We start from the raw sequence: 19,446 nt of genomic DNA on the forward strand, positions 1-19,446 counted from the left end.
TCTTGTTTCTCAGTCTATATTTGATCGGTCTCGTAAGAGGTTGAATGTAACGAATGGGTGGGAAAGAGCAAGGGGCAGCGGCTGTGTAGAACGAAAACACAAATCCTCAGGGGTGTGAGGGTTTCGAGATGAGTCGCATACATGTAAATGTTGGTCGTCAGTGACCATGTGGCCTAATGGATAAGACGTCGGACTTCGGATCTGAAGATTACAGGTTCGAATGCTGTCACGCTTGTGTTTATCCAGTTCTGAAAAAGAAACATACCGTTTTAATGTAGCAATTGAGCAGTACGAAACCGTCTGAATGTCGCTGTTGACCATATTTTGCTTGGAGATGCTCTTGAGCTTGAAACACACACAACAAGACCGGTGTTAACTAGCGAAATGGTCGGCAGAGTGCCGACACCGCGAGTTTTAACTGGCACTTGCACATATAAAACAAGGTCGTAAAGTAACTCGTTCGGCTTTTGAGTCACATAAAGTATGTGTGTTAATTTTGACGCCACTAGCTCTGCATGTTGTCATGCAATTTCTTTACCTCTCACAAATGATTATGACATAAAAGTGAAGTACGTGACGAGTGTGACGTTAGGAAAACATTAGGCTGCATGGAGAGAAACTGAATGGGACCACCCAACCGAAACGAGTACTGTGTCACGTGCTACCCGGCAGGTATTCAGTCGGTAGAGCGTCAGGCTCTCAATCCCAGGGTCGTTGGTTCGAGCCACACGCTGGGCGGAACGGAATTTTGTTCCGCTGCAGATGTAAATTACCGTTTTTCTGATTAACGATATTTAATGGAAATAGCAACTGTTAACTTTGCCTACGTCTCTGTCAGTCGCAAGGAATCTGTATTTGAAGGTGAAGGTGATTTTGTAGACATGTGTGAAAGACATGTTCTGAAATGCAAGTGTTGTTGTTTGGAGAGCACATCGGTTACGTGTCAGATGTGTAGCCAAGCAGTAATGGGTCGACATAGCTGCAAATATTAGCCTGTAATATGAAGTGTTGTCAGCTGAAGTCTGATGATGCAGACGACCGTAAGGACGAAGTACCCAAGAGTACCGCTAGGCCGCGCCTCTTTAGCTCAGTGGTAGAGCACTGGTCTAATAATCCAGGGGTCGTAAGTTCCATCCTCACAGGAGAAAGATGAATTTTGGAAATCAGTTGCGCGTCGTGGCTGTATAGTAAACAGTATCTGTGATGACCAACAATTAGCAACAGGCGTTTTTTTAAGAATTACTCTCAGATGTGATTAAGGCGAATGGCGCAGATAAAACATTTGCCAAAGCGGTACAGCAGAAGGTGGGACGAGGCAGTCTGAATTACATTTTACAGATGTATTTCTCACATATCTAAGAGCCTCTCGCGGTCGTCGTCGTCGTCGTCGTCGTCGTCGCCGCCGCCGCCGCTTCTGCAGAAGTAGCAAATGGCAATCGTAGCAAATGCGGCGAGGGACGCCCTGCCTTCGATTCCGAATGCACAAAGTGTGTGGTCTTGTTTCTCAGTCTATATTTGGTCGGTCTCGTCAGAGGTTGAATGTAACGAATGGGTGGGAAAGAGCAAGGGGCAGCGGCTGTGTAGAACGAAAACACAAATCCTCAGGGGTGTGAGCGTTTCGAGATGAGTCGCATACATGTAAATGTTGGTCATCAGTGACCATGTGGCCTAATGGATAAGACGTCCGACTTCGGACCTGAAGATTACAGGTTCGAATGCTGTCATGCTTCTGTTTTTCCAGTTCTGAAAAAGAAACATACCGTTTTAATGTAGCAATTGAGCAGTACGAAACCGTCTGAATGTTGCTGTTGACCATTTTTTGCTTGGAGATGCTCTTGAGCTTGAAACACACGCAACAACACCGGTGTTAACTAGCGAAATGGTCGGCAGAGTGCCGACACCGCAAGTTTTGACTGGCACTTGCACATATAAAACAAGGTCGTAAAGTAACTCGTTCGGCTTTTGAGTCACATAAAGTATGTGTGTTAATTTTGACGCCACTAGCTCTGCATGTTGTCATGCAATTTCTTTACCTCTCAGAAATGATTATGACATAAAAGTAAGGACGTGACGAGTGTGACGTTAGGAAAACATTAGGCTGCATGGAGAGAAACTGTATGGGACCACGCCACCGAAACGAGTACTGTGTGACGTGCTACCCGGCAGGTATTCCCTGCGGTAGCCGGCTAGCTCAGTCGGTAGAGTGTCAGACTCTTAATCCCAGGGTCGTTGGTTCGAGCCACACGCTGGGCGGAACGGAATTTTGTTCCGCTGCAGATGTAAATTACAGTTTTTCTGATTAACGAGATTTAATGGAAATAGCAACTTTAAACTTTACCTACGTCTCTGTCAGTCACAAGTAATCTGTATTTGAAGGTGAAGGTGATTTTGTAGACATGTGTGAAAGACATGTTCTGAAATGCAAGTGTTGTTGTTTAGAGAGCACATCAGTTACGTGTCAGATGTGTAGCCAAGCAGTAATTTGTCGCCATAGCTGCGAATACTAGCCGGTAATATGAAGTGTTGTCAGCTAAAGTCTGATGATGCAGACGACCGTAAGGACGAAGTACCCAAGAGTACCGCTAGGCCGCGCCTCTTTAGCTCAGTGGTAGAGCACTGGTCTAATAAACCAGGGGTCGTAAGTTCCATTCTCACAGTAGAATAATGAATTTTGGAAATCAGTTGCGCGTCGTGGCCGTATAGCAAACTGTACCTGTGATGACGAACAATTAGCGACAGGCGTTTTTTTAAGAATTACTCTCAGATGCGATTAAGGCGAATGGCGCAGATAAAGCATTTGGTAAAGCGGTACAGCATAAGGTGGGACGAGGCAGTCTGAATTACATTTTATAGATGTATTTCTCACATATCTCAGAGCCTCTCGCGGTCGTCGTCGTCGTCGTCGTCGTCGCCGCCGCCGCCGCTTCTGCAGAAGTAGCAAATGGCAATCGTAGCAAATGCGGCGAGGGACGCCCTGCCTTCGATTCCGAATGCACAAAGTGTGTGGTCTTGTTTCTCAGTCTATATTTGGTCGGTCTCGTCAGAGGTTGAATGTAACGAATGGGTGGGAAAGAGCAAGGGGCAGCGGCTGTGTAGAACGAAAACACAAATCCTCAGGGGTGTGAGCGTTTCGAGATGAGTCGCATACATGTATATGTTGGTCGTCAGTGACCATGTGAACTAATGGATAAGACGACGGACATCGGATCTGAAGATTACAGGTTCGAATGCTGTCACGCTTGTGTTTTTCCAGTTCTGAAAAAGAAACATAACGTTTTAATGTAGCAATTGAGCAGTACGAAACCGTCTGAATGTTGCTGTTGACCATTTTTTGCTTGGAGATGCTCTTGAGCTTGAAACACACACAACAAGACCGGTGTTAACTAGCGAAATGGTCGGCAGAGTGCCGACACCGCGAGTTTTGACTGGCACTTGCACATATAAAACAAGGTCGTAAAGTAACTCGTTCGGCTTTTGAGTCACATAAAGTATGTGTGTTAATTTTGACGCCACTAGCTCTGCATGTTGTCATGCAATTTCTTTACCTCTCAGAAATGATTATGACATAAAAGTAAGGACGTGACGAGTGTGACGTTAGGAAAACATTAGGCTGCATGGAGAGAAACTGTATGGGACCACGCCACCGAAACGAGTACTGTGTGACGTGCTACCCGGCAGGTATTCACTGCGGTAGCCGGCTAGCTCAGTCGGTAGAGTGTCAGACTCTTAATCCCAGGGTCGTTGGTTTGAGCCAGACGCTGGGCGGAACGGAATTTTGTTCCGCTGCAGATGTAAATTACCGTTTTTCTGATTAACGAGATTTAATGGAAATAGCAACTTTTAACTTTGCCTACGTCTCTGTCAGTCGCAAGGAATCTGTATTTGAAGGTGAAGGTGATTTTGTAGACATGTGTGAAAGACATGTTCTGAAATGCAAGTGTTGTTGTTTGGAGAGCACATCGGTTACGTGTCAGATGTGTAGCCAAGCAGTAATTTGTCGCCACAGCTGCAAATACTAGCCGGTAATATGAAGTGTTGTCAGCTGAAGTCTGATGATGCAGACGACCGTAAGGACGAAGTACCCTAGAGTACCGCTACGCCGCCCCTCTTTAGCTCAGTGGTAGAGCACCGGTCTAATAAACCAGGGGTCGTAAGTTCCATCCTCACAGGAGAAATATGAATCTTGGATATCAGTTGCGCGTCGTGGCTGTATAGCGAACAGTATCTGTGATGACGAACAATTAGCAACAGGCGTTTTTTTAAGAATTACTCTCAGATGTGATTAAGGCGAATGGCGCAGATAAAGCATTTATTTCCATAAAAGAATGTTAATTTTACAACTAGCCCACTGCCTTATTTGATTGGTGTGCCAAGTTAGTTATACAAAGATAATTAGCAGCTAATTCTAAGTCCTATGTAGTAACTAGTTAGTATATAAGTGAGCAGTAAGCAATGGGCAACATTAGTGTTAGTCTACTACAAACATTTAATCTTAAGACTAGTTACTAATCCTACAGCTTTACAGTTGTGTCAGCTAGTTTATATAAACCTACTATAGAGCCTTGCTCATTGAGCTAATCCCAATGAGCGTGCCCCTGACACTGGGCAGGCCAAGATGGAAATCGCTGCAGGTTACTAATAATAATGTCTAAAAACTAAGTCCTACAACTAACTTATCCTAATGTCAAGTCCGGTGCGTTGTCTGGTTCGGTAAGGCTGCACCCCCCCCCCCCCCCCCATAATCCTGTGGCGCGGCGGATTCAGACTGAGGAAGTCGGCCTTTCCGCGCCCAGGCGGTTTGGGAGTAGGGTATCAAACTCTATCTGTGTCCTTGTTTATCTCTTTCTTGTACTACTATGGTTCTTTCAGGTAGTCCTTTAGGACTTTCTGAGATACCGCGTTAGCCAGTTTATTTATGATGTCGAAAGTGTCGCGATGTCTGATTAGTCTATATGTGTCGTTGTGTGGTAGTTGGTCCCGCAGTACTGAGGCCACATCATTGAAAAGGGGGCACTCGTAGACTACATGGTCAGGAGTGCCCTCCGGAACACCACAGTCACACGCAGGTGTCGCCTTTTTACCAAATCGACATAGATATGTCGAGTACGGTCCATGTCCAGTGAGGAAGTGGATGAGTCCCCGGGATGGATCGAAATGTGACATTCCCATCCTTTCCCTGACATCTGGTAGGAGCTCAAAGGTTCGACGCCCTGTTTCTTCGGTTTCCCACGAAAGTTGCCATAGCAGCTCCCCTTTTTTCCTAATCTCTACTTTATTTTCAGTCCTGCTGCCCAGAATTTCCTCGGTTTTTTCCAAATTCCCCTTTTTAGTCCAGTACCAAGCGGCCTGCTCCCGAATTTTGATATCCAGGGGGCAAAGCCCCATTATAACTAACAGGGCTCCTCCCAGTGTAGTTCTGTATGCCCCCACTGACCTCAGGATCATATTTCTCTGCACTCTCCTCACTGTCATGGCGGGCACCACCCTCGTGAGCCTGTGTGCCCAGACTCCGGATCCGTAACCCACTATGGATGTTAGTATACTGTTATGATAAAGTTTGATGAGATGTGGTGGAAGATGAAACCGCTTGTGCCCAATGGAGATGAGGTTGTTGAGTACCTGTAAAGCTCTTTGAGTTACGGTTTCGATGTGTCTACCAAAAGTCCACCTTTCATCAATGATGATACCAAGGTAGCGTGTCTCACGTCGCCGGAGAACTGGTGATCCATCTATCCTAACAGTTGGGTTACGAGCTAATTGTCCCTTTAGAAGAAGATACGTAGACTTGGCCGGTAAAATTGTCATTTTTGTCTTGTGGCACCACAGTTGGAGTGTGTTTATTGTTCTCTCGATCTTAGGATCTATGTCTTCTTGGCTACGGCCGCCGACCAGTAGGAGGAGATCATCTGCGTAGGCTATCACCTCCAGCACTTCATCACTTTGTTGTAATGTATCTAGTAAGGGTTTCATGTGGATGTCCCAGAACAGCAGACCCAGTACGGAACCCTGGGGACATCCCTTGGTGATAGTTTTCCTTACTCTTGTGCTAGCAGATGATAGCCAGACCTCCCGATCTTCACAATAGCTCCTCAGACAGCCATATAGCGGCCCTGGACACTCCTTCTCCCTTAAGCAGGAGAAGAGCGAAGGCCACCACAGGTTGTCGAAGGCGCCACTTATATCCACCATGATGCCAACAATGTACTTGTACGGGGTAGAGCCGCAGACCTCGGCCGCCAGGGCGATTGCGTCAGATGCCGATCGTCCAGGCCTGAAGCCAAACTGCCTGTTGCTCATTCCGCACAGCACTCGGTGTGCAGCCAGTCTATCAGCCAGAAGTCTCTCCAGAATCTTCCCAAGCAGATCAAGCAGGCAGATAGGTCTATAAGATTTAGTTTCTGCTGGGTCTTTGTCAGCCCCTTTCTTTATAATTACCACATTTGCCCTCTTCCATATTCGAGGGAACTTTTTCTGCCTGAGGCATTCGTTATATAAATGAGTTAGAGGGGCGACTATCTGGGGGGCCAGGAATTGCACCACTTCCGCCACAATACCGTCTGGCCCAGGAGCTTTTCCTCTCTTCAGGGAATTTATATGGGCAGCTACCTCTTCTTCTGAGAATGGGTAGACTGCCATAACATTTTCATACGCATTGTTGTTATGCTCCCGCAGCTGCCGTTGTTCGTCTGTCTCATCCGCAGTGTCATCAGGCAACAGGGAGTGGAGAAGGACCTCAGCAGTTTCCTGCCAAGACCCCGTCATCCGGTCCCCATGCCTGACGGTTGAAAGCTCCATCGGAGAACGGATCTTTTCCCGGGCAAGCCTGTAGGGAACTCCCCATGGGTCTAATGCTAATTGGTTCAGAACAAAGTGTTCCCAACTCTTTGTTCTAACTTCCTGTAGCTGTTTTTGGAAGTTATCTTTGGCTTCCCGGTAAAGCTGCAGCCATCTTTGTCTTTCTTGCCAGACGACACTGCGCTGGTAGTGCCTCCTGAGCCTTCTGACCGACCGGCGCATCTCCTCTAGTTCAGCAGACCGTGGTGATGGAGAGGCCGCCATGGCCCTCCTCCTAGTAGGTACGGCTGCTTTGACTGCTCGAGTTATTACTGAGACCAGTTCTTCGGCTCTGTTGTCAACGTCAAGGTCTCTGTGGTCGTCACCCTCTGATAACGGAGGAATGTCGCACTCCCCAGCAAGTCTCTCCCAGTCGGCTCTATTGTAATTGTATTGTATTTCCCACCCCATAGCCCAGCGGCTCTCGCCATCTCCTATGTTGAAAGTAATGAGATTGTGGTCACTTGTAGTGGCATTCTCAACTACTTTCCATTGCTGGATTAGGTATGCTGCGTTTGGCGTAGCCAGGGTCACGTCGATGTTTGTGCCTTGGCCCCCTCCCGCCGCATAGGTCGGAGGGTTGCCTGGCTTGTTAGCCACTACAAGCTGCAAGGCCATGATGGCTTCTTCTGCCTTCTCTCCATTGGGATCCCTGGTGCCGCTGTACCATAGGGGGGATTTGGCATTCATATCGGCAGTCACAAATGTTTTCCGCCACCGCAACGCCGTGATAGCTGTGGTGAGATGAGCTAGGTGTCTTTCAATATCATCACCATATTGGAAGTATGTGTTGATCATAATAATAGCTCCTGCTGGAGACTGCAGCTCCACGACGTTGCAGTGGCTGGTTGTGAACTGTGTTAGGACTGTAGCCCTTATCAGTTTGTTTGTAATAATAATTGCCGCTTTTGGGTCTTCTCCTCTGCAGACGACTTGCCAGGTCGCAGCTGTGAAAGCTATCTTCCCGTTTAGGGAATACGGCTCCTGCAGGCAGACCACATCCAGTCTCCTCTCCTCCACTTCCCTTCGTAACTCCTGCATGACAAGTCTGCTGTTATGAGTGTTGAGTTGGCCAATGGTGATTTCTGTCATGTAGTTGTCTATGGAGTGTATGTGTGAATTCTGTCATGAGGCCATGTTTTGTTCCAGTCAAATGTGATACGTCCATTTGCCAGAACTGCTTGTCGATAAATTTCATTCAGGTCGAATTTTTCACCACGTCTGTCAAAGACTTTCTTTAGTAGGTCTCGCAGGGCTCCGAAGTCAGTGGGGAGATTCACTGACTTGAGTTGAATTCTGTCCACAGCCTCCATTACCAAGAAGGTGACTCTCTGTCCATATTCATGTCCCACCCGAACCACATGTCTCAAGGCAGTGGTCAGGGTAGTCGGCTGCTCCAGCCTCGCCAGTTGCATGGTGAGTTCAAGGTTTGGGTAGACTCTAACTGGATCGACAGGTGGCAGTCTCACTACACGATCTTTTGTTGCAGCTGGTTCACTTGAACTAGTTATTTTATTTTCTTGCACTGGTTGTTTTGTTGTTATGTTTAATTCTGCTGAGACTGCCACCGTCTCTGGTACAGGATGCTGTTGCCGTAGGTCTTTAGTCGGCCTTGTTTCCCTGCTTGGGGAGGAGGGGAGCGTGACTGCCAGAGGCCTCGTTTGGGTCCCTCTATCCGTAGTGGTAGAGTCGGTTTGAGTGCCTTTGTCTACGGTTCTGGTTGTGGTGCCCATGTGCAACCTCAAGAAAAGCTTGAAGGCACTCGCCCTCATGGCATCCCTCCTCCTTTTGCTAGGGGATTTTCTTTTGGGCATCCTGTTGGCTTTGGTTTGATCAGCCATAGTCTATTCTTGAAATAAGCCTTTGTTCCAGAAGTCTGTAGGTGGGGCAGCTACGTCCCATGGTACCACAGGGCTTTTTACCCCGTCTCTTGCAGGGGATACAAACCGCCGCAGCCCTACAGTCCTTCCTGACGTGGCCATCCTCGCCACATTTCGAGCAGGCCGACCCCCTGGTATAGTGCCTCAAAACGTGGTCGAGATCTCCACAGTTGTGGCAACGCGGTACGACCAGAATGTCGCGTGTATTAATGGCGTGAAAGCCGACGTATAGTCTGCCCATTGCTGTAATTTTTTTCCACATGTGAGCGGAGACCTCGGCAACGTGATGGACCACATCACGGTCCCGAGGCCCAGTTTTGAATCTCAAATTGAAATTTGCTTTAAATTCTTCTTCTGTCATGTCTTCGAAATTCTGAGCCTTTATAGATTTTTGAAGTTCTTCATTCGTCATGATTGTTGGTACATCATACAAGATGACCAATGGGTTTCTTTTCCTTGGTGGCTCGCATTTGACCACCGACTTTAGTTTTGCATTACTTAACAGTTTCTCTTTGTCCTCTTCTGAAGCTACTTCAACAATAACAGAGTTTCTGCTGGGTTTTACCTTATTTATTTTAATTTTGTCTTTTGCTGGATTGATAGTGGTCGTAAGCAATTCCGGGATTCTTTTTACGCTAGTGTCCTGACCAGGCAGGGTCCTTAGGAAAACCGTTGTGTCTGATCTTTTAGTGACTTTTGCAATGGCATCCTTTGTAGTCTGCGGTTTTGGTGGCGCTTGTGCCACCATCGCCGCCCAGGTCTTTCCGGGTTGTTTCCTTAGTCTCTCATTTTCTTTTGTAAGTTCTTCCACACGGCCCTCAAGCTTGGCGTTTGCGATAGCCCACGCCGCCAGTTCATTTTTGATTATAGTCAAAGCCGCTTGACTAATTTTACCATTTTTGATATGTTGCTCAAGGAGCAATGATATTCTCGTGTGTCTTTGTAGGACATTTTCCTCAATTGCCTGTCCCGACTCGTCCTGAGGAGCGGGTTCAGACATCACGGAAGCTCGCGTTGGCGCACTCGAATCACTCGTTTCTGGTGTAGCCATGATGAACGAGTAATAAAAAAGGGGTGGGAGCCCGTCTCTTGCCCCGGACCGGCTCCTATGGCATGGGGGGGGACTTCTGCAGCTCGCTCACCGACCTCGCCCCAAGGTCAAGAGCACTCCAGAGCTGCTGGGTTCAGCGCGCCGTTTCCAGCGCACTGGTCCCCCTCGGTGACTCCGTCATCGGCGATTTCACGCGACGCACCCCGGCAACTGCACCCCGCACTACGGAGAGGCGGATGCACCTCTCGCCCTTCGCCGCCTACTTGCCCGAGTTTCCACCTCTCGGCCAGGGACCCACTCCTACTCAGGTGGCGGGCCGGTCCCCCAGGCGTTCGGCGGTCTGGACCCATCTAACCTGGCCCAGGCGATGTTACCACCACCTGGGTTTGGCAGAACACGCCCCGGATACCCAGGGGCGCGGCGAAGCACCCTTGCCGACACGCGCCGCGATCCCACGCCGACAAACAAGATCGCCGGCATGCAGAGCACCTGTTGTTCTGTGCCCTGCGAAAAGAAGGGACTGATGTATGGTCCCTCGACACAGCTCCCCCTGTGCCATGCACCCTTCGCTTTCGCATCGGGTTGGGTCGCAGCTCTCCCTTTTGTCGCAAGGCAAAATGCCAAGCTTAACGTCTGGCACCACGGGAAGGCGGAAAGAGCCACTTGGGAAGGAGAGGCTATAAGAGACGCATCACTTCCCTGTGAGGACTGCCGCGGCACGCCCGTCTGGAAGCGATACGCCCAAGTGCGAGCCTCCGTGCCTTACGGCGCGCCGGCTACGGGCGGGCCCGCGCCGAACGCGCCGTCGAGCGACCGACCTCACGCCAGACCAGATAAAGCATTTGCCAAAGCGGTACAGCAGAAGATGGGACGAGGCAGTCTGAATTACATTTTATAGATGTATTTCTCACATATCTCAGAGCCTCTCGCGGTCGTCGTCGTCGTCGTCGTCGTCGTCGTCGTCGCCGCCGCCGCCGCTTCTGCAGAAGTAGCAAATGGCCATCGTAGCAAATGCGGCGAGGGACGCCCTGCCTTCGATTCCGAATGCACAAAGTGTGTGGTCTTGTGTCTCAGTCTATATTTGATCGGTCTCGTAAGAGGTTGAATGTAACGAATGGGTGGGAAAGAGCAAGGGGCAGCGGCTGTGTATAACGAAAACACAAATCCTCAGGGGTGTGAGGGTTTCGAGATGAGTCGCATACATGTAAATGTCGGTCGTCAGTGACCATGTGGCCTAATGAATAAGACGTCGGACTTCGGATCTGAAGATTACAGGTTCGAATGCTGTCACGCTTGTGTTTTTCCATTTCTGAAAAAGAAACATACCGTTTTAACGTAGCAATTGAGCAGTACGAAACCGTCTGAATGTTGCTGTTGACCATTTTTTGCTTGGAGATGCTCTTGAGCTTGAAACACACACAACAAGACCGGTGTTAACTAGCGAAATGGTCGGCAGAGTGCCGACACCGCGAGTTTTGACTGACACTTGCACATATAAAACAAGGTCGTAAAGTAACTCGTTCGGCTTTTGAGTCACATAAAGTATGTGTGTTAATTTTGACGCCACTAGCTCTGCATGTTGTCATGCAATTTCTTTACCTCTCAGAAATGATTATGACATAAAAGTGAAGTACGTGACGAGTGTGACGTTAGGAAGACATTAGGCTGCATGGAGAGAAACTGTATGGGACCACGCCACCGAAACGAGTACTGTGTGACGTGCTACCCGGCAGCTATTCCCTGCGGTAGCCGGCTAGCTCAGTCGGTAGAGCGTCAGGCTCTCAATCCCAAGGTCGTTGGTTCGAGCCACACGCTGGGCGGAACGGAATTTTGTTCCGCTGCAGATGTAAATTACCGTTTTTCTGATTAACGATATTTAATGGAAATAGCAACTGTTAACTTTGCCTACGTCTCTGTCAGTCGCAAGGAATCTGTATTTGAAGGTGAAGGTGATTTTGTAGACATATGTGAAAGACATGTTCTGAAAAGCAAGTGTTGTTGTTTCGAGAGCACATCGGTTACGTGTCAGATGTGTAGGCAAGCAGTAATGGGTCGCCATAGCTGCAAATATTAGCCTGTAATATGAAGTGTTGTCAGCTGAAGTCTGATGATGCAGACGACCGTAAGGACGAAGTAACCAAGAGTACCGCCAGACCGCGCCTCTTTAGCTCAGTGGTGGAGCACTGGTCTAATAATCCAGGGGTCGTAAGTTCCATCCTCACAGGAGAAAGATGAATTTTGGAAATCAGTTGCGCGTCGTGGCTGTATAGCAAACAGTATCTGTGATGACGAACAATTAGCAACAGGCGTTTTTTTAAGAATTACTCTCAGATGTGATTAAGGCGAATGGCGCAGTTAAAGCATTTGCCAAAGCGGTACAGCAGAAGGTGGGACGAGGCAGTCTGAATTACATTTTACAGATGTATTTCTCACATATCTCAGAGCCTCTCGCTGTCGTCGTCGTCGTCGTCGTCGTCGTCGTCGTCGGCGTCGCCGCCGCCGCTTCTGCAGAAGTAGCAAATGGCCATCGTAGCAAATGCGGCGAGGGACGCCCTGCCTTCGATTCCGAATGCACAAAGTGTGTGGTCTTATTTCTCAGTCTATATATGATCGGTCTCGTAAGAGGTTGAATGTAACGAATGGGTGGGAAAGAGCAAGGGGCAGCGGCTGTGTAGAACGAAAACACAAATCCTCAGGGGTGTGAGCGTTTCGAGATGAGTCGCATACATGTAAATGTTAGTCGTCAGTGACCGTGTGGCCTAATGGATAAGACGTCGGACTTCGGATCTGAAGATTACAGGTTCGAATGCTGTCACGTTCGTATTTTTCCAGTTCTGAAAAAGAAACATACCTTTTTATTGTAGCAATTGAGCAGTACGAAACCGTCTGAATGTTGCTGTTGACCATTTTTTGCTTGGAGATGTTCTTGAGCTTGAAACACACACAACAAGACCGGTGATAACTAGCGAAATGGTCGGCAGAGTGCCGACACCGCGAGTTTTGACTGGCACTTGCACATATAAAACAAGGTCGGAAAGTAACTCGTTCGGCTTTTGAGTCACATAAAGTATGTGTGTTAATTTTGACGCCACTAGCTCTGCATGTTGTCATGCAATTTCTTTACCTCTCAGAAATGATTATGACATAAAAGTAAGGACGTGACGAGTGTGACGTTAGGAAAACATTAGGCTGCATGGAGACAAACTGTATGGGACCACGCCACCGAAACGAGTACTGTGTGACGTGCTACCCGGCAGGTATTCCCTGCGGTAGCCGGCTGGCTCAGTCGGTGTCAGACTCTTACTCCCAGGGTCGTTGGTTCGAGCCAGACGCTGGGCGGAACGGAATTTTGTTCCGCTGCAGATGTAAATTACCGTTTTTCTGATTAACGATATTTAATGGAAATAGCAACTTTTAACTTTGCCTACGTCTCTGTCAGTCGCAAGGAATCTGTATTTGAAGGTGAAGGTGATTTTGTAGACATGTGTGAAAGACATGTTCTGAAATGCAAGTGTTGTTGTTTGGAGAGCACATCAGTTACGTGTCAGATGTGTAGCCAAGCAGTAATTTGTCGCCATAGCTGCAAATACTAGCCGGTAATATGAAGTGTTGTCAGCTAAAGTCTGATGATGCAGACGACCGTAAGGACGAAGTACCCAAGAGTACCGCTAGGCCGCGCCTCTTTAGCTCAGTGGTAGAGCACTGGTCTAATAAACCAGGGGTCGTAATTTCCATCCTCACAGGAGAATGATAAATTTTGGAAATCAGTTGCGCGTCGTGGCCGTATAGCAAACAGTACCTGTGATGACGAACAATTAGCGACAGGCGTTTTTTTAAGAATTACTCTCAGATGCGATTAAGGCGAATGGCGCAGATAAAGCATTTGGTAAAGCGGTACAGCATAAGGTGGGACGAGGCAGTCTGAATTACATTTTATAGATGTATTTCTCACATATCTCAGAGCCTCTCGCGATCTTCGTCATCGTCGTCGTCGTCGCCGCCGCCGCTTCTGCAGAAGTAGCAAATGGCAATCGTAGCAAATGCGGCGAGGGACGCCCTGCCTTCGATTCCGAATGCACAAAGAGTGTGGTCTTGTTTCTCAGTCTATATTTGGTCGGTCTCGTCAGAGGTTGAATGTAACGAATGGGTGGGAAAGAGCAAGGGGCAGCGGCTGTGTAGAACGATAACACAAATCCTCAGGAGTGTGAGCGTTTCGAGATGAGTCGCATACATGTAAATGTTAGTCGTCAGTGACCGTGTGGCCTAATGGATAAGACGTCGGACTTCGGATCTGAAGATTACAGGTTCGAATGCTGTCACGCTCGTGTTTTTCCAGTTCTGAAAAAGAAACATACCGTTTTAATGTAGCAATTGAGCAGTACGAAACCGTCTGAATGTTGCTGTTGACCATTTTTTGCTTGGAGATGCTCTTGAGCTTGAAACACACACAACAAGACCGGTGTTAACTAGCGAAATGGTCGGCAGAGTGCCGACACCGCGAGTTTTGACTGGCACTTGCACATATAAAACAAGGTCGTAAAGTAACTCGTTCGGCTTTTGAGTCACATAAAGTATGTGTGTTAATTTTGACGCCACTAGCTCTGCATGTTGTCATGCAATTTCTTTACCTCTCAGAAATGATTATGACATAAAAGTAAGGACGTGACGAGTGTGACGTTAGGAAAACATTAGGCTGCATGGAGAGAAACTGTATGGGACCACGCCACCGAAACGAGTAATGTGTGACGTGCTACCCGGCAGGTATTCCCTGCGGTAGCCTGCTAGCTCAGTCGGTAGAGTGTCAGACTCTTAATCCCAGGGTCGTGGGTTCGAGCCAGACGCTGGGCGGAACTGAATTTTGTTCCGCTGCAGATGTAAATTACCGTTTTTCTGATTAACGATATTTAATGGAAATAGCAACTTTTAACTTTGCCTACGTCTCTGTCAGTCGCAAGGAATCTGTATTTGAAGGTGAAGGTGATTTTGTAGACATGTGTGAAAGACATGTTCTGAAATGCAAGTGTTGTTGTTTGGAGAGCACATCGGTTACGTGTCAGATGTGTAGCCAAGCAGTAATTTGTCGCCATAGCTGCAAATACTAGCCGGTAATATGAAGTGTTGTCAGCTAAAGTCTGATGATGCAGACGACAGTAAGGACGAAGTACCCAAGAGTACCGCTAGGCCGCGCCTCTTTAGCTCAGTGGTAGAGCACTGGTCTAATAAACCAGGGGTCGTAAGTTCCATCCTCACAGGAGAATGATGAATTTTGGAAATCAGTTGCGCGTCTTGGCCGTATAGCAAACAGTACCTGTGATGACGAACAATTAGCGACAGGCGTTTTTTTAAGAATTACTCTCAGATGCGATTAAAGCGAATGGCGCAGATAAAGCATTTGGTAAAGCGGTACAGCATAAGGTGGGACGAGGCAGTCTGAATTACATTTTATAGATGTATTTCTCACATATCTCAGAGCCTCTCGCGATCTTCGTCGTCGTCGTCGTCGTCGTCGTCGTCGTCGCCGCCGCCGCTTCTGCAGAAGTAGCAAATGGCCATGAGGGACGCCCTGCCTTCGATTCCGAATGCACAAAGTGTGTGGTCTTATTTCTCAGTCTATATTTGATCGGTCTCGTAAGAGGTTGAATGTAATGAATGGGTGGGAAAGAGCAAGGGGCAGCGGCTGTGTAGAACGAAAACACAAATCCTCAGGGGTGTGAGCGTTTCGAGATGAGTCGCATACATGTAAATGTTAGTCGTCAGTGACCGTGTGGCCTAATGGATAAGACGTCGGACTTCGGATCTGAAGATTACAGGTTCGAATGCTGTCACGCTCGTGTTTTTCCAGTTCTGAAAAAGAAACATACCGTTTTAATGTAGCAATTGAGCAGTACGAAACCGTCTGAATGTTGCTGTTGACCATTTTTTGCTTGGAGATGCTCTTGAGCTTGAAACACACACAACAAGACCGGTGATAACTAGCGAAATGGTCGGCAGAGTGCCGACACCGCGAGTTTTGACTGGCACTTGCACATATAAAACAAGGTCGTAAAGTAACTCGTTCGGCTTTTGAGTCACATAAAGTATGTGTGTTAATTTTGACGCCAATAGCTCTGCATGTTGTCATGCAATTTCTTTACCTCTCAGAAATGATTATGACATAAAAGTAAGGACGTGACGAGTGTGACGTTAGGAAAACATTAGGCTGCATGGAGAGAAACTGTATGGGACCACGCCACCGAAACGAGTACTGTGTGACGTGCTACCCGGCAGGTATTCCCTGCGGGAGCCGGCTAGCTCAGTCGGTAGAGTGTCAGACTCTTAATCCCAGGGTCGTTGGTTCGAGCCAGACGCTGGGCGGAACGGAATTTTGTTCCGCTGCAGATGTAAATTACCGTTTTTCTGATTAACGATATTTAATGGAAATAGCAACTTTTAACTTTGCCTACGTCTCTGTCAGTCGCAAGGAATCTGTATTTGAAGGTGAAGGTGATTTTGTAGACATGTGTGAAAGACATGTTCTGAAATGCAAGTGTTGTTGTTTGGACAGCACATCGGTTACGTGTCAGATGTGTAGCCAAGCAGTAATTTGTCGCCATAGCTGCAAATACTAGCCGGTAATATGAAGTGTTGTCAGCTAAAGTCTGATGATGCAGACGACCGTAAGGACGAAGTACCCAAGAGTACCGCTAGGCCGCGCCTCTTTAGCTCAGTGGTAGAGCACTGGTCTAATAAACCAGGGGTCGTAAGTTCCATCCTCACAGGAGAATGATGAATTTTCGAAATCAGTTGCGCGTCGTGGCCGTATAGCAAACAGTACCTGTGATGACGAACAATTAGCGACAGGCGTTTTTTTAAGAATTACTCTCAGATGCGATTAAGGCGAATGGCGCAGATAAAGCATTTGGTAAAGCGGTACAGCATAAGGTGGGACGAGCAGTCTGAATTACATTTTATAGATGTATTTCTCACATATCTCAGAGCCTCTCGCGATCTTCGTCGTCGTCGTCGTCGTCGTCGTCGTCGTCGCCGCCGCCGCTTCTGCAGAAGTAGCAAATGGCCATCGTAGCAAATGCGGCGATGGACGCCCTGCCTTCGATTCCGAATGCACAAAGTGTGTGGTCTTATTTCTCAGTCTATATTTGATCGGTCTCGTAAGAGGTTGAATGTAACGAATGGGTGGGAAAGAGCAAGGGGCAGCGGCTGTGTAGAACGAAAACACAAATCCTCAGGGGTGTGAGCGTTTCGAGATGAGTCGCATACATGTAAATGTTAGTCGTCAGTGACCGTGTGGCCTAATGGATAAGACGTCGGACTTCGGATCTGAAGATTACAGGTTCGAATGCTGTCACGCTCGTGTTTTTCCAGTTCTGAAAAAGAAACATACCGTTTTAATGTAGCAATTGAGCAGTACGAAACCGTCTGAATGTTGCTGTTGACCATTTTTTGCTTGGAGATGCTCTTGAGCTTGAAACACACACAACAAGACCGGTGATAACTAGCGAAATGGTCGGCAGAGTGCCGACACCGCGAGTTTTGACTGGCACTTGCACATATAAAACAAGGTCGTAAAGTAACTCGTTCGGCTTTTGAGTCACATAAAGTATGTGTGTTAATTTTGACGCCACTAGCTCTGCATGTTGTCATGCAATTTCTTTACCTCTCAGAAATGATTATGACATAAAAGTAAGGACGTGACGAGTGTGACGTTAGGAAAACATTAGGCTGCATGGAGAGAAACTGTATGGGACCACGCCACCGAAACGAGTACTGTGTGACGTGCTACCCGGCAGGTATTCCCTGCGGGAGCCGGCTAGCTCAGTCGGTAGAGTGTCAGACTCTTAATCCCAGGGTCGTTGGTTCGAGCCAGACGCTGGGCGGAACGGAATTTTGTTCCGCTGCAGATGTAAATTACCGTTTTTCTGATTAACGATATTTAATGGAAATAGCAACTTTTAACTTTGCCTACGTCTCTGTCAGTCGCAAGGAATCTGTATTTGAAGGTGAAGGTGATTTTGTAGACATGTGTGAAAGACATGTTCTGAAATGCAAGTGTTGTTGTTTGGAGAGCACATCGGTTACGTGTCAGATGTGTAGCCAAGCAGTAATTTGTCGCCATAGCTGCAAATACTAGCCGGTAATATGAAGTGTTGTCAGCTAAAGTCTGATGATGCAGACGACCGTAAGGACGAAGTACCCAAGAGTACCGCTAGGCCGCGCCTCTTTAGCTCAGTGGTAGAGCACTGGTCTAATAAACCAGGGGTCGTAAGTTCCATCCTCACAGGAGAATGATGAATTTTGGAAATCAGTTGCGCGTCGTGGCCGTATAGCAAACAGTACCTGTGATGACGAACAATTAGCGACAGGCGTTTTTTTAAGAATTACTCTCAGATGCGATTAAGGCGAATGGCGCAGATAAAGCATTTGGTAAAGCGGTACAGCATAAGGTGGGACGAGGCAGTCTGAATTACATTTTATAGATGTATTTCTCACATATCTCAGAGCCTCTCGCGATCTTCGTCGTCGTCGTCGTCGTCGTCGTCGTCGTCGCCGCCGCCGCCGCCGCTTCTGCAGAAGTAGCAAATGGCCATCGTAGCAAATGCGGCGATGGACGCCCTGCCTTCGATTCCGAATGCACAAAGTGTGTGGTCTTATTTCTCAGTCTATATTTTATCGGTCTCGTAAGAGGTTGAATGTAACGAATGGGTGGGAAAGAGCAAGGGGCAGCGGCTGTGTAGAACGAAAACACAAATCCTCAGGGGTGTGAGCGTTTCGAGATGAGTCGCATACATGTAAATGTTAGTCGTCAGTGACCGTGTGGCCTAATGGATAAGACGTCGGACTTCGGATCTGAAGATTACAGGTTCGAATGCTGTCACGCTCGTGTTTTTCCAGTTCTGAAAAAGAAACATACCGTTTTAATGTAGCAATTGAGCAGTACGAAACCGTCTGAAAGTTGCTGTTGACCATTTTTTGCTTGGAGATGCTCTTGAGCTTGAAACACACACAACAAGACCGGTGATAACTAGCGAAATGGTCGGCAGAGTGCCGACACCGCGAGTTTTGACTGGCACTTGCACATATAAAACAAGGTCGTAAAGTAACTCGTTCGGCTTTTGAGTCACATAAAGTATGTGTGTTAATTTTGACGCCACTAGCTCTGCATGTTGTCATGCAATTTCTTTACCTCTCAGAAATGATTATGACATAAAAGTAAGGACGTGACGAGTGTGACGTTAGGAAAACATTAGGCTGCATGGAGAGAAACTGTATGGGACCACGCCACCGAAACGAGTACTGTGTGACGTGCTACCCGGCAGATATCCCCTGCGGGAGCCGGCTAGCTCAGTCGGTAGAGTGTCAGACTCTTAATCCCAGGGTCGTTGGTTCGAGCCAGACGCTGGGCGGAACGGAATTTTGTTCCGCTGCAGATGTAAATTACCGTTTTTCTGATTAACGATATTTAATGGAAATAGCAACTTTTAACTTTGCCTACGTCTCTGTCAGTCGCAAGGAATCTGTATTTGAAGGTGAAGGTGATTTTGTAGACATGTGTGAAAGACATGTTCTGAAATGCAAGTGTTGTTGTTTGGAGAGCACATCGGTTACGTGTCAGATGTGTAGCCAAGCAGTAATTTGTCGCCATAGCTGCAAATACTAGCCGGTAATATGAAGTGTTGTCAGCTA

This window comes from Schistocerca gregaria, unplaced genomic scaffold (genome assembly GCF_023897955.1).
Source record: "Schistocerca gregaria isolate iqSchGreg1 unplaced genomic scaffold, iqSchGreg1.2 ptg000169l, whole genome shotgun sequence".
NCBI classification, from domain to species: domain Eukaryota; kingdom Metazoa; phylum Arthropoda; class Insecta; order Orthoptera; family Acrididae; genus Schistocerca; species Schistocerca gregaria.